This window comes from Aphelocoma coerulescens, chromosome 9 (assembly GCF_041296385.1).
Source record: "Aphelocoma coerulescens isolate FSJ_1873_10779 chromosome 9, UR_Acoe_1.0, whole genome shotgun sequence".
NCBI lineage: Eukaryota > Metazoa > Chordata > Aves > Passeriformes > Corvidae > Aphelocoma > Aphelocoma coerulescens.
The window spans coordinates 1117580-1127139 of NC_091023.1; the positions used below are offsets into that span (position 1 = coordinate 1117580).

Here is a 9560-nt window from a genome sequence, read left to right on the forward strand (position 1 = left end):
GGCCGTGTGCCGGGTGCGGGGGGCATTGGGGCAGGGCAGGAAGGCGCTGGTGTGTGCTGGAGAGCGCTGCTGTGGGGCTGAGGGGTGCCTACGGCCATACCACCCTGAGAACGCCCGATCTCGTCTGATCTCGGAAGCTAAGCAGGGTCGGGCCCGGTTAGTACTTGGATGGGAGACCGCCTGGGAATACCGGGTGCTGTAGGCTTCTTTTGCTGGGTCCTGGGCTCTGGGCCAGAGGTGCCTTGTTTTGCTTGGGCAGCGGTGCCAAGGAGCACAAGGGGGAGGGTGGCTCATGGGGCTTGCATGGCTTGCGTGGCTCTGGATCTGGCTGCAGGTTCCCTTGTTTCCGAGGGCAGGGAAGAGCTGGTGGCCATGACTGTTAGTCCTCGCATAGTTGGCGTGGCGGGAAAAGCTTGAGTGGCTTGTATGGCTCTGGGTCTGGCTGCAGGTTGGGTTGTTGCCGACAGTGGCGCTGGCGGCCGTGTGCCGGGTGCGGGGGGCATTGGGGCAGGGCAGGAAGGCGCTGGTGTGTGCTGGAGAGCGCTGCTGTGGGGCTGAGGGGTGCCTACGGCCATACCACCCTGAGAACGCCCGATCTCGTCTGATCTCGGAAGCTAAGCAGGGTCGGGCCCGGTTAGTACTTGGATGGGAGACCGCCTGGGAATACCGGGTGCTGTAGGCTTCTTTTGCTGGGTTCTGGGCTCTGGGCCAGAGGTGCCTTGTTTTGCTTGGGCAGCGGTGCCAAGGAGCACAAGGGGGAGGGTGGCTCATGGGGCTTGCATGGCTTGCGTGGCTCTGGATCTGGCTGCAGGTTCCCTTGTTTCCGAGGGCAGGGAAGAGCTGGTGGCCATGACTGTTAGTCCTCGCATAGTTGGCGTGGCGGGAAAAGCTTGAGTGGCTTGTATGGCTCTGGGTCTGGCTGCAGGTTGGGTTGTTGCCGACAGTGGCGCTGGCGGCCGTGTGCCGGGTGCGAGGAGCATTGGGGCAGGGCAGGAAGGCGCTGGTGTGTGCTGGAGAGCGCTGCTGTGGGGCTGAGGGGTGCCTACGGCTATACCACCCTGAGAACGCCCGATCTCGTCTGATCTCGGAAGCTAAGCAGGGTCGGGCCCGGTTAGTACTTGGATGGGAGACCGCCTGGGAATACCGGGTGCTGTAGGCTTCTTTTGCTGGGTCCTGGGCTCTGGGCCAGAGGTGCCTTGTTTTGCTTGGGCAGCGGTGCCAAGGAGCTCAAGGGCGAGGGTGGCTCATGGGGCTTGCATGGCTTGCGTGGCTCTGGGTCCGGCTGCAGGTTCTGTTGTTGCCGAGGGCAGGGCAGAGCTGGTGGCCATGACTGTTAGTCCTCGCATAGTTGGCGTGGCTGGAAAAGCTTGAGTGGCTTGTGTGGTGTTCGGTCTGGCTGCAGGTTGGGTTGTTGCCGACAGTGGCGCTGGCGGCCGTGTGCCGGGTGCGAGGAGCATTGGGGCAGGGCAGGAAGGCGCTGGTGTGTGCTGGAGAGCGCTGCTGTGGGGCTGAGGGGTGCCTACGGCCATACCACCCTGAGAACACCCGATCTCGTCTGATCTCGGAAGCTAAGCAGGGTCGGGCCCGGTTAGTACTTGGATGGGAGACCGCCTGGGAATACCGGGTGCTGTAGGCTTCTTTTGCTGGGTCCTGGGCTCTGGGCCAGAGGTGCCTTGTTTTGCTTGGGCAGCGGTGCCAAGGAGCTCAAGGGCGAGGGTGGCTCATGGGGCTTGCATGGCTTGCGTGGCTCTGGGTCCGGCTGCAGGTTCTGTTGTTGCCGAGGGCAGGGCAGAGCTGGTGGCCATGACTGTTAGTCCTCACATAGTTGGCGTGGCTGGAAAAGCTTGAGTGGCTTGTGTGGTGTTCGGTCTGGCTGCAGGTTGGGTTGTTGCCAACAGTGGCGCTGGCGGCCGTGTGCCGGGTGCGGGGGGCATTGGGGCAGGGCAGGAAGGCGCTGGTGTGTGCTGGAGAGCGCTGCTGTGGGGCTGAGGGGTGCCTACGGCCATACCACCCTGAGAACGCCCGATATCGTCTGATCTCGGAAGCTAAGCAGGGTCGGGCCCGGTTAGTACTTGGATGGGAGACCGCCTGGGAATACCGGGTGCTGTAGGCTTCTTTTGCTGGGTCCTGGGCTCTGGGCCAGAGGTGCCTTGTTTTGCTTGGGCAGCGGTGCCAAGGAGCACAAGGGGGAGGGTGGCTCATGGGGCTTGCATGGCTTGCGTGGCTCTGGGTCCGGCTGCAGGTTCTGTTGTTTCCGAGGTCAGGGCAGAGCTGGTGGCCATGACTGTTAGTCCTCACATAGTTGGCGTGGCTGGAAAAGCTTGAGTGGCTTGTATGGCTCTGGGTCTGGCTGCAGGTTGGGTTGTTGCCGACAGTGGCGCTGGCGGCCGTGTGCCGGGTGCAGGGGGCATTGGGGCAGGGCAGGAAGGCGCTGGTGTGTGCTGGAGAGCGCTGCTGTGGGGCTGAGGGGTGCCTACGGCCATACCACCCTGAGACTGCCCGATATCGTCTGATCTCGGAAGCTAAGCAGGGTCGGGCCCGGTTAGTACTTGGATGGGAGACCGCCTGGGAATACCGGGTGCTGTAGGCTTCTTTTGCTGGGTCCTGGGCTCTGGGCCAGAGGTGCCTTGTTTTGCTTGGGCAGCGGTGCCAAGGAGCTCAAGGGCGAGGGTGGCTCATGGGGCTTGCATGGCTTGCGTGGCTCTGGGTCCGGCTGCAGGTTCTGTTGTTGACGAGGGCAGGGCAGAGCTGGTGGCCATGACTGTTAGTCCTCGCATAGTTGGCGTGGCGGGAAAAGCTTGAGTGGCTTGTATGGCTCTGGGTCTGGCTGCCGGTTGGGTTGTTGCCGACAGTGGCGCTGGCGGCCGTGTGCCGGGTGCGGGGGGCATTGGGGCAGGGCAGGAAGGCGCTGGTGTGTGCTGGAGAGCGCTGCTGTGGGGCTGAGGGGTGCCTACGGCCATACCACCCTGAGAACGCCCGATCTCGTCTGATCTCGGAAGCTAAGCAGGGTCGGGCCCGGTTAGTACTTGGATGGGAGACCGCCTGGGAATACCGGGTGCTGTAGGCTTCTTTTGCTGGGTCCTGGGCTCTGGGCCAGAGGTGCCTTGTTTTGCTTGGGCAGCGGTGCCAAGGAGCTCAAGGGCGAGGGTGGCTCATGGGGCTTGCATGGCTTGCGTGGCTCTGGGTCCGGCTGCAGGTTCTGTTGCTGCCGAGGGCAGGGCAGAGCTGGTGGCCATGACTGTTAGTCCTCACATAGTTGGCGTGGCTGGAAAAGCTTGAGTGGCTTGTGTGGTGTTCGGTCTGGCTGCTGGTTGGGTTGTTGCCGACAGTGGCGCTGGCGGCCGTGTGCCGGGTGCGGGGGGCATTGGGGCAGGGCAGGAAGGCGCTGGTGTGTGCTGGAGAGCGCTGCTGTGGGGCTGAGGGGTGCCTACGGCCATACCACCCTGAGAACGCCCGATCTCGTCTGATCTCGGAAGCTAAGCAGGGTCGGGCCCGGTTAGTACTTGGATGGGAGACCGCCTGGGAATACCGGGTGCTGTAGGCTTCTTTTGCTGGGTCCTGGGCTCTGGGCCAGAGGTGCCTTGTTTTGCTTGGGCAGCGGTGCCAAGGAGCACAAGGGCGAGGGTGGCTCATGGGGCTTGCATGGCTTGCGTGGCTCTGGATCTGGCTGCAGGTTCCCTTGTTTCCGAGGGCAGGGAAGAGCTGGTGGCCATGACTGTTAGTCCTCGCATAGTTGGCGTGGCGGGAAAAGCTTGAGTGGCTTGTATGGCTCTGGGTCTGGCTGCAGGTTGGGTTGTTGCCGACAGTGGCGCTGGCGGCCGTGTGCCGGGTGCGGGGGGCATTGGGGCAGGGCAGGAAGGCGCTGGTGTGTGCTGGAGAGCGCTGCTGTGGGGCTGAGGGGTGCCTACGGCCATACCACCCTGAGAACGCCCGATCTCGTCTGATCTCGGAAGCTAAGCAGGGTCGGGCCCGGTTAGTACTTGGATGGGAGACCGCCTGGGAATACCGGGTGCTGTAGGCTTCTTTTGCTGGGTCCTGGGCTCTGGGCCAGAGGTGCCTTGTTTTGCTTGGGCAGCGGTGCCAAGGAGCTCAAGGGCGAGGGTGGCTCATGGGGCTTGCATGGCTTGCGTGGCTCTGGGTCCGGCTGCAGGTTCTGTTGTTTCCGAGGTCAGGGCAGAGCTGGTGGCCATGACTGTTAGTCCTCGCATAGTTGGCGTGGCTGGAAAAGCTTGAGTGGCTTGTGTGGTGTTCGGTCTGGCTGCAGGTTGGGTTGTTGCCGACAGTGGCGCTGGCGGCCGTGTGCCGGGTGCGGGGGGCATTGGGGCAGGGCAGGAAGGCGCTGGTGTGTGCTGGAGAGCGCTGCTGTGGGGCTGAGGGGTGCCTACGGCCATACCACCCTGAGAACGCCCGATCTCGTCTGATCTCGGAAGCTAAGCAGGGTCGGGCCCGGTTAGTACTTGGATGGGAGACCGCCTGGGAATACCGGGTGCTGTAGGCTTCTTTTGCTGGGTCCTGGGCTCTGGGCCAGAGGTGCCTTGTTTTGCTTGGGCAGCGGTGCCAAGGAGCACAAGGGCGAGGGTGGCTCATGGGGCTTGCATGGCTTGCGTGGCTCTGGATCTGGCTGCAGGTTCCCTTGTTTCCGAGGGCAGGGAAGAGCTGGTGGCCATGACTGTTAGTCCTCGCATAGTTGGCGTGGCGGGAAAAGCTTGAGTGGCTTGTATGGCTCTGGGTCTGGCTGCAGGTTGGGTTGTTGCCGACAGTGGCGCTGGCGGCCGTGTGCCGGGTGCGGGGGGCATTGGGGCAGGGCAGGAAGGCGCTGGTGTGTGCTGGAGAGCGCTGCTGTGGGGCTGAGGGGTGCCTACGGCCATACCACCCTGAGAACGCCCGATCTCGTCTGATCTCGGAAGCTAAGCAGGGTCGGGCCCGGTTAGTACTTGGATGGGAGACCGCCTGGGAATACCGGGTGCTGTAGGCTTCTTTTGCTGGGTCCTGGGCTCTGGGCCAGAGGTGCCTTGTTTTGCTTGGGCAGCGGTGCCAAGGAGCTCAAGGGCGAGGGTGGCTCATGGGGCTTGCATGGCTTGCGTGGCTCTGGGTCCGGCTGCAGGTTCTGTTGCTGCCGAGGGCAGGGCAGAGCTGGTGGCCATGACTGTTAGTCCTCACATAGTTGGCGTGGCTGGAAAAGCTTGAGTGGCTTGTGTGGTGTTCGGTCTGGCTGCTGGTTGGGTTGTTGCCGACAGTGGCGCTGGCGGCCGTGTGCCGGGTGCGGGGGGCATTGGGGCAGGGCAGGAAGGCGCTGGTGTGTGCTGGAGAGCGCTGCTGTGGGGCTGAGGGGTGCCTACGGCCATACCACCCTGAGAACGCCCGATCTCGTCTGATCTCGGAAGCTAAGCAGGGTCGGGCCCGGTTAGTACTTGGATGGGAGACCGCCTGGGAATACCGGGTGCTGTAGGCTTCTTTTGCTGGGTCCTGGGCTCTGGGCCAGAGGTGCCTTGTTTTGCTTGGGCAGCGGTGCCAAGGAGCACAAGGGGGAGGGTGGCTCATGGGGCTTGCATGGCTTGCGTGGCTCTGGGTCCGGCTGCAGGTTCTGTTGTTTCCGAGGTCAGGGCAGAGCTGGTGGCCATGACTGTTAGTCCTCACATAGTTGGCGTGGCTGGAAAAGCTTGAGTGGCTTGTATGGCTCTGGGTCTGGCTGCAGGTTGGGTTGTTGCCGACAGTGGCGCTGGCGGCCGTGTGCCGGGTGCGGGGGGCATTGGGGCAGGGCAGGAAGGCGCTGGTGTGTGCTGGAGAGCGCTGCTGTGGGGCTGAGGGGTGCCTACGGCCATACCACCCTGAGAACGCCCGATCTCGTCTGATCTCGGAAGCTAAGCAGGGTCGGGCCCGGTTAGTACTTGGATGGGAGACCGCCTGGGAATACCGGGTGCTGTAGGCTTCTTTTGCTGGGTCCTGGGCTCTGGGCCAGAGGTGCCTTGTTTTGCTTGGGCAGCGGTGCCAAGGAGCACAAGGGGGAGGGTGGCTCATGGGGCTTGCATGGCTTGCGTGGCTCTGGATCTGGCTGCAGGTTCCCTTGTTTCCGAGGGCAGGGAAGAGCTGGTGGCCATGACTGTTAGTCCTCGCATAGTTGGCGTGGCGGGAAAAGCTTGAGTGGCTTGTATGGCTCTGGGTCTGGCTGCAGGTTGGGTTGTTGCCGACAGTGGCGCTGGCGGCCGTGTGCCGGGTGCGGGGGGCATTGGGGCAGGGCAGGAAGGCGCTGGTGTGTGCTGGAGAGCGCTGCTGTGGGGCTGAGGGGTGCCTACGGCCATACCACCCTGAGAACGCCCGATATCGTCTGATCTCGGAAGCTAAGCAGGGTCGGGCCCGGTTAGTACTTGGATGGGAGACCGCCTGGGAATACCGGGTGCTGTAGGCTTCTTTTGCTGGGTCCTGGGCTCTGGGCCAGAGGTGCCTTGTTTTGCTTGGGCAGCGGTGCCAAGGAGCACAAGGGCGAGGGTGGCTCATGGGGCTTGCATGGCTTGCGTGGCTCTGGATCTGGCTGCAGGTTCCCTTGTTTCCGAGGGCAGGGAAGAGCTGGTGGCCATGACTGTTAGTCCTCGCATAGTTGGCGTGGCGGGAAAAGCTTGAGTGGCTTGTATGGCTCTGGGTCTGGCTGCAGGTTGGGTTGTTGCCGACAGTGGCGCTGGCGGCCGTGTGCCGGGTGCGGGGGGCATTGGGGCAGGGCAGGAAGGCGCTGGTGTGTGCTGGAGAGCGCTGCTGTGGGGCTGAGGGGTGCCTACGGCCATACCACCCTGAGAACGCCCGATCTCGTCTGATCTCGGAAGCTAAGCAGGGTCGGGCCCGGTTAGTACTTGGATGGGAGACCGCCTGGGAATACCGGGTGCTGTAGGCTTCTTTTGCTGGGTCCTGGGCTCTGGGCCAGAGGTGCCTTGTTTTGCTTGGGCAGCGGTGCCAAGGAGCACAAGGGGGAGGGTGGCTCATGGGGCTTGCATGGCTTGCGTGGCTCTGGATCTGGCTGCAGGTTCCCTTGTTTCCGAGGGCAGGGAAGAGCTGGTGGCCATGACTGTTAGTCCTCGCATAGTTGGCGTGGCGGGAAAAGCTTGAGTGGCTTGTATGGCTCTGGGTCTGGCTGCAGGTTGGGTTGTTGCCGACAGTGGCGCTGGCGGCCGTGTGCCGGGTGCGGGGGGCATTGGGGCAGGGCAGGAAGGCGCTGGTGTGTGCTGGAGAGCGCTGCTGTGGGGCTGAGGGGTGCCTACGGCCATACCACCCTGAGAACGCCCGATCTCGTCTGATCTCGGAAGCTAAGCAGGGTCGGGCCCGGTTAGTACTTGGATGGGAGACCGCCTGGGAATACCGGGTGCTGTAGGCTTCTTTTGCTGGGTTCTGGGCTCTGGGCCAGAGGTGCCTTGTTTTGCTTGGGCAGCGGTGCCAAGGAGCACAAGGGGGAGGGTGGCTCATGGGGCTTGCATGGCTTGCGTGGCTCTGGATCTGGCTGCAGGTTCCCTTGTTTCCGAGGGCAGGGAAGAGCTGGTGGCCATGACTGTTAGTCCTCGCATAGTTGGCGTGGCGGGAAAAGCTTGAGTGGCTTGTATGGCTCTGGGTCTGGCTGCAGGTTGGGTTGTTGCCGACAGTGGCGCTGGCGGCCGTGTGCCGGGTGCGAGGAGCATTGGGGCAGGGCAGGAAGGCGCTGGTGTGTGCTGGAGAGCGCTGCTGTGGGGCTGAGGGGTGCCTACGGCTATACCACCCTGAGAACGCCCGATCTCGTCTGATCTCGGAAGCTAAGCAGGGTCGGGCCCGGTTAGTACTTGGATGGGAGACCGCCTGGGAATACCGGGTGCTGTAGGCTTCTTTTGCTGGGTCCTGGGCTCTGGGCCAGAGGTGCCTTGTTTTGCTTGGGCAGCGGTGCCAAGGAGCACAAGGGCGAGGGTGGCTCATGGGGCTTGCATGGCTTGCGTGGCTCTGGATCTGGCTGCAGGTTCCCTTGTTTCCGAGGGCAGGGAAGAGCTGGTGGCCATGACTGTTAGTCCTCGCATAGTTGGCGTGGCGGGAAATGCTTGAGTGGCTTGTATGGCTCTGGGTCTGGCTGCAGGTTGGGTTGTTGCCGACAGTGGCGCTGGCGGCCGTGTGCCGGGTGCGGGGGGCATTGGGGCAGGGCAGGAAGGCGCTGGTGTGTGCTGGAGAGCGCTGCTGTGGGGCTGAGGGGTGCCTACGGCCATACCACCCTGAGAACGCCCGATCTCGTCTGATCTCGGAAGCTAAGCAGGGTCGGGCCCGGTTAGTACTTGGATGGGAGACCGCCTGGGAATACCGGGTGCTGTAGGCTTCTTTTGCTGGGTCCTGGGCTCTGGGCCAGAGGTGCCTTGTTTTGCTTGGGCAGCGGTGCCAAGGAGCACAAGGGCGAGGGTGGCTCATGGGGCTTGCATGGCTTGCGTGGCTCTGGATCTGGCTGCAGGTTCCCTTGTTTCCGAGGGCAGGGAAGAGCTGGTGGCCATGACTGTTAGTCCTCGCATAGTTGGCGTGGCGGGCAAAGCTTGAGTGGCTTGTATGGCTCTGGGTCTGGCTGCAGGTTGGGTTGTTGCCGACAGTGGCGCTGGCGGCCGTGTGCCGGGTGCGAGGAGCATTGGGGCAGGGCAGGAAGGCGCTGGTGTGTGCTGGAGAGCGCTGCTGTGGGGCTGAGGGGTGCCTACGGCCATACCACCCTGAGAACACCCGATCTCGTCTGATCTCGGAAGCTAAGCAGGGTCGGGCCCGGTTAGTACTTGGATGGGAGACCGCCTGGGAATACCGGGTGCTGTAGGCTTCTTTTGCTGGGTCCTGGGCTCTGGGCCAGAGGTGCCTTGTTTTGCTTGGGCAGCGGTGCCAAGGAGCTCAAGGGCGAGGGTGGCTCATGGGGCTTGCATGGCTTGCGTGGCTCTGGGTCCGGCTGCAGGTTCTGTTGTTGCCGAGGGCAGGGCAGAGCTGGTGGCCATGACTGTTAGTCCTCACATAGTTGGCGTGGCTGGAAAAGCTTGAGTGGCTTGTGTGGTGTTCGGTCTGGCTGCAGGTTGGGTTGTTGCCAACAGTGGCGCTGGCGGCCGTGTGCCGGGTGCGGGGGGCATTGGGGCAGGGCAGGAAGGCGCTGGTGTGTGCTGGAGAGCGCTGCTGTGGGGCTGAGGGGTGCCTACGGCCATACCACCCTGAGAACGCCCGATATCGTCTGATCTCGGAAGCTAAGCAGGGTCGGGCCCGGTTAGTACTTGGATGGGAGACCGCCTGGGAATACCGGGTGCTGTAGGCTTCTTTTGCTGGGTCCTGGGCTCTGGGCCAGAGGTGCCTTGTTTTGCTTGGGCAGCGGTGCCAAGGAGCACAAGGGGGAGGGTGGCTCATGGGGCTTGCATGGCTTGCGTGGCTCTGGGTCCGGCTGCAGGTTCTGTTGTTTCCGAGGTCAGGGCAGAGCTGGTGGCCATGACTGTTAGTCCTCACATAGTTGGCGTGGCTGGAAAAGCTTGAGTGGCTTGTATGGCTCTGGGTCTGGCTGCAGGTTGGGTTGTTGCCGACAGTGGCGCTGGCGGCCGTGTGCCGGGTGCAGG

At 63.2% G+C, this 9560-nt stretch overlaps 20 non-coding genes across 20 annotated transcripts; all 20 read left to right on the forward strand.

The window, feature by feature from the left end:
- Positions 1 to 86: 86 nt before the first annotated feature.
- Positions 87 to 205, forward strand: LOC138115044 (5S ribosomal RNA). Its single transcript, XR_011152957.1, has one exon. It is a non-coding gene; the product is annotated as a 5S ribosomal RNA (ribosomal RNA).
- A 358-nt stretch (positions 206 to 563) lies between these two features.
- On the forward strand, positions 564 to 682 carry LOC138115045 (5S ribosomal RNA). The gene has a single exon (XR_011152958.1). It is a non-coding gene; the product is annotated as a 5S ribosomal RNA (ribosomal RNA).
- A 358-nt stretch (positions 683 to 1040) lies between these two features.
- LOC138115304 (5S ribosomal RNA) lies at positions 1041 to 1159 on the forward strand. The gene has a single exon (XR_011153218.1). It is a non-coding gene; the product is annotated as a 5S ribosomal RNA (ribosomal RNA).
- Positions 1160 to 1517: 358 nt separating this feature from the next.
- LOC138115788 (5S ribosomal RNA) lies at positions 1518 to 1636 on the forward strand. The gene has a single exon (XR_011153693.1). It is a non-coding gene; the product is annotated as a 5S ribosomal RNA (ribosomal RNA).
- Positions 1637 to 1994: 358 nt separating this feature from the next.
- Positions 1995 to 2113, forward strand: LOC138115638 (5S ribosomal RNA). Its single transcript, XR_011153549.1, has one exon. It is a non-coding gene; the product is annotated as a 5S ribosomal RNA (ribosomal RNA).
- A 358-nt stretch (positions 2114 to 2471) lies between these two features.
- Positions 2472 to 2590, forward strand: LOC138115714 (5S ribosomal RNA). Its single transcript, XR_011153625.1, has one exon. It is a non-coding gene; the product is annotated as a 5S ribosomal RNA (ribosomal RNA).
- Positions 2591 to 2948: 358 nt separating this feature from the next.
- On the forward strand, positions 2949 to 3067 carry LOC138115046 (5S ribosomal RNA). The gene has a single exon (XR_011152959.1). It is a non-coding gene; the product is annotated as a 5S ribosomal RNA (ribosomal RNA).
- A 358-nt stretch (positions 3068 to 3425) lies between these two features.
- On the forward strand, positions 3426 to 3544 carry LOC138115048 (5S ribosomal RNA). Its single transcript, XR_011152961.1, has one exon. It is a non-coding gene; the product is annotated as a 5S ribosomal RNA (ribosomal RNA).
- Positions 3545 to 3902: 358 nt separating this feature from the next.
- On the forward strand, positions 3903 to 4021 carry LOC138115049 (5S ribosomal RNA). Its single transcript, XR_011152962.1, has one exon. It is a non-coding gene; the product is annotated as a 5S ribosomal RNA (ribosomal RNA).
- A 358-nt stretch (positions 4022 to 4379) lies between these two features.
- Positions 4380 to 4498, forward strand: LOC138115050 (5S ribosomal RNA). The gene has a single exon (XR_011152963.1). It is a non-coding gene; the product is annotated as a 5S ribosomal RNA (ribosomal RNA).
- Positions 4499 to 4856: 358 nt separating this feature from the next.
- On the forward strand, positions 4857 to 4975 carry LOC138115051 (5S ribosomal RNA). The gene has a single exon (XR_011152964.1). It is a non-coding gene; the product is annotated as a 5S ribosomal RNA (ribosomal RNA).
- A 358-nt stretch (positions 4976 to 5333) lies between these two features.
- LOC138115052 (5S ribosomal RNA) lies at positions 5334 to 5452 on the forward strand. The gene has a single exon (XR_011152965.1). It is a non-coding gene; the product is annotated as a 5S ribosomal RNA (ribosomal RNA).
- A 358-nt stretch (positions 5453 to 5810) lies between these two features.
- Positions 5811 to 5929, forward strand: LOC138115054 (5S ribosomal RNA). Its single transcript, XR_011152967.1, has one exon. It is a non-coding gene; the product is annotated as a 5S ribosomal RNA (ribosomal RNA).
- Positions 5930 to 6287: 358 nt separating this feature from the next.
- Positions 6288 to 6406, forward strand: LOC138115639 (5S ribosomal RNA). The gene has a single exon (XR_011153550.1). It is a non-coding gene; the product is annotated as a 5S ribosomal RNA (ribosomal RNA).
- A 358-nt stretch (positions 6407 to 6764) lies between these two features.
- On the forward strand, positions 6765 to 6883 carry LOC138115055 (5S ribosomal RNA). The gene has a single exon (XR_011152968.1). It is a non-coding gene; the product is annotated as a 5S ribosomal RNA (ribosomal RNA).
- A 358-nt stretch (positions 6884 to 7241) lies between these two features.
- Positions 7242 to 7360, forward strand: LOC138115056 (5S ribosomal RNA). Its single transcript, XR_011152969.1, has one exon. It is a non-coding gene; the product is annotated as a 5S ribosomal RNA (ribosomal RNA).
- A 358-nt stretch (positions 7361 to 7718) lies between these two features.
- On the forward strand, positions 7719 to 7837 carry LOC138115306 (5S ribosomal RNA). The gene has a single exon (XR_011153220.1). It is a non-coding gene; the product is annotated as a 5S ribosomal RNA (ribosomal RNA).
- Positions 7838 to 8195: 358 nt separating this feature from the next.
- LOC138115057 (5S ribosomal RNA) lies at positions 8196 to 8314 on the forward strand. The gene has a single exon (XR_011152970.1). It is a non-coding gene; the product is annotated as a 5S ribosomal RNA (ribosomal RNA).
- A 358-nt stretch (positions 8315 to 8672) lies between these two features.
- On the forward strand, positions 8673 to 8791 carry LOC138115800 (5S ribosomal RNA). Its single transcript, XR_011153704.1, has one exon. It is a non-coding gene; the product is annotated as a 5S ribosomal RNA (ribosomal RNA).
- A 358-nt stretch (positions 8792 to 9149) lies between these two features.
- Positions 9150 to 9268, forward strand: LOC138115640 (5S ribosomal RNA). Its single transcript, XR_011153551.1, has one exon. It is a non-coding gene; the product is annotated as a 5S ribosomal RNA (ribosomal RNA).
- The last annotated feature ends 292 nt before the right edge of the window (positions 9269 to 9560 follow it).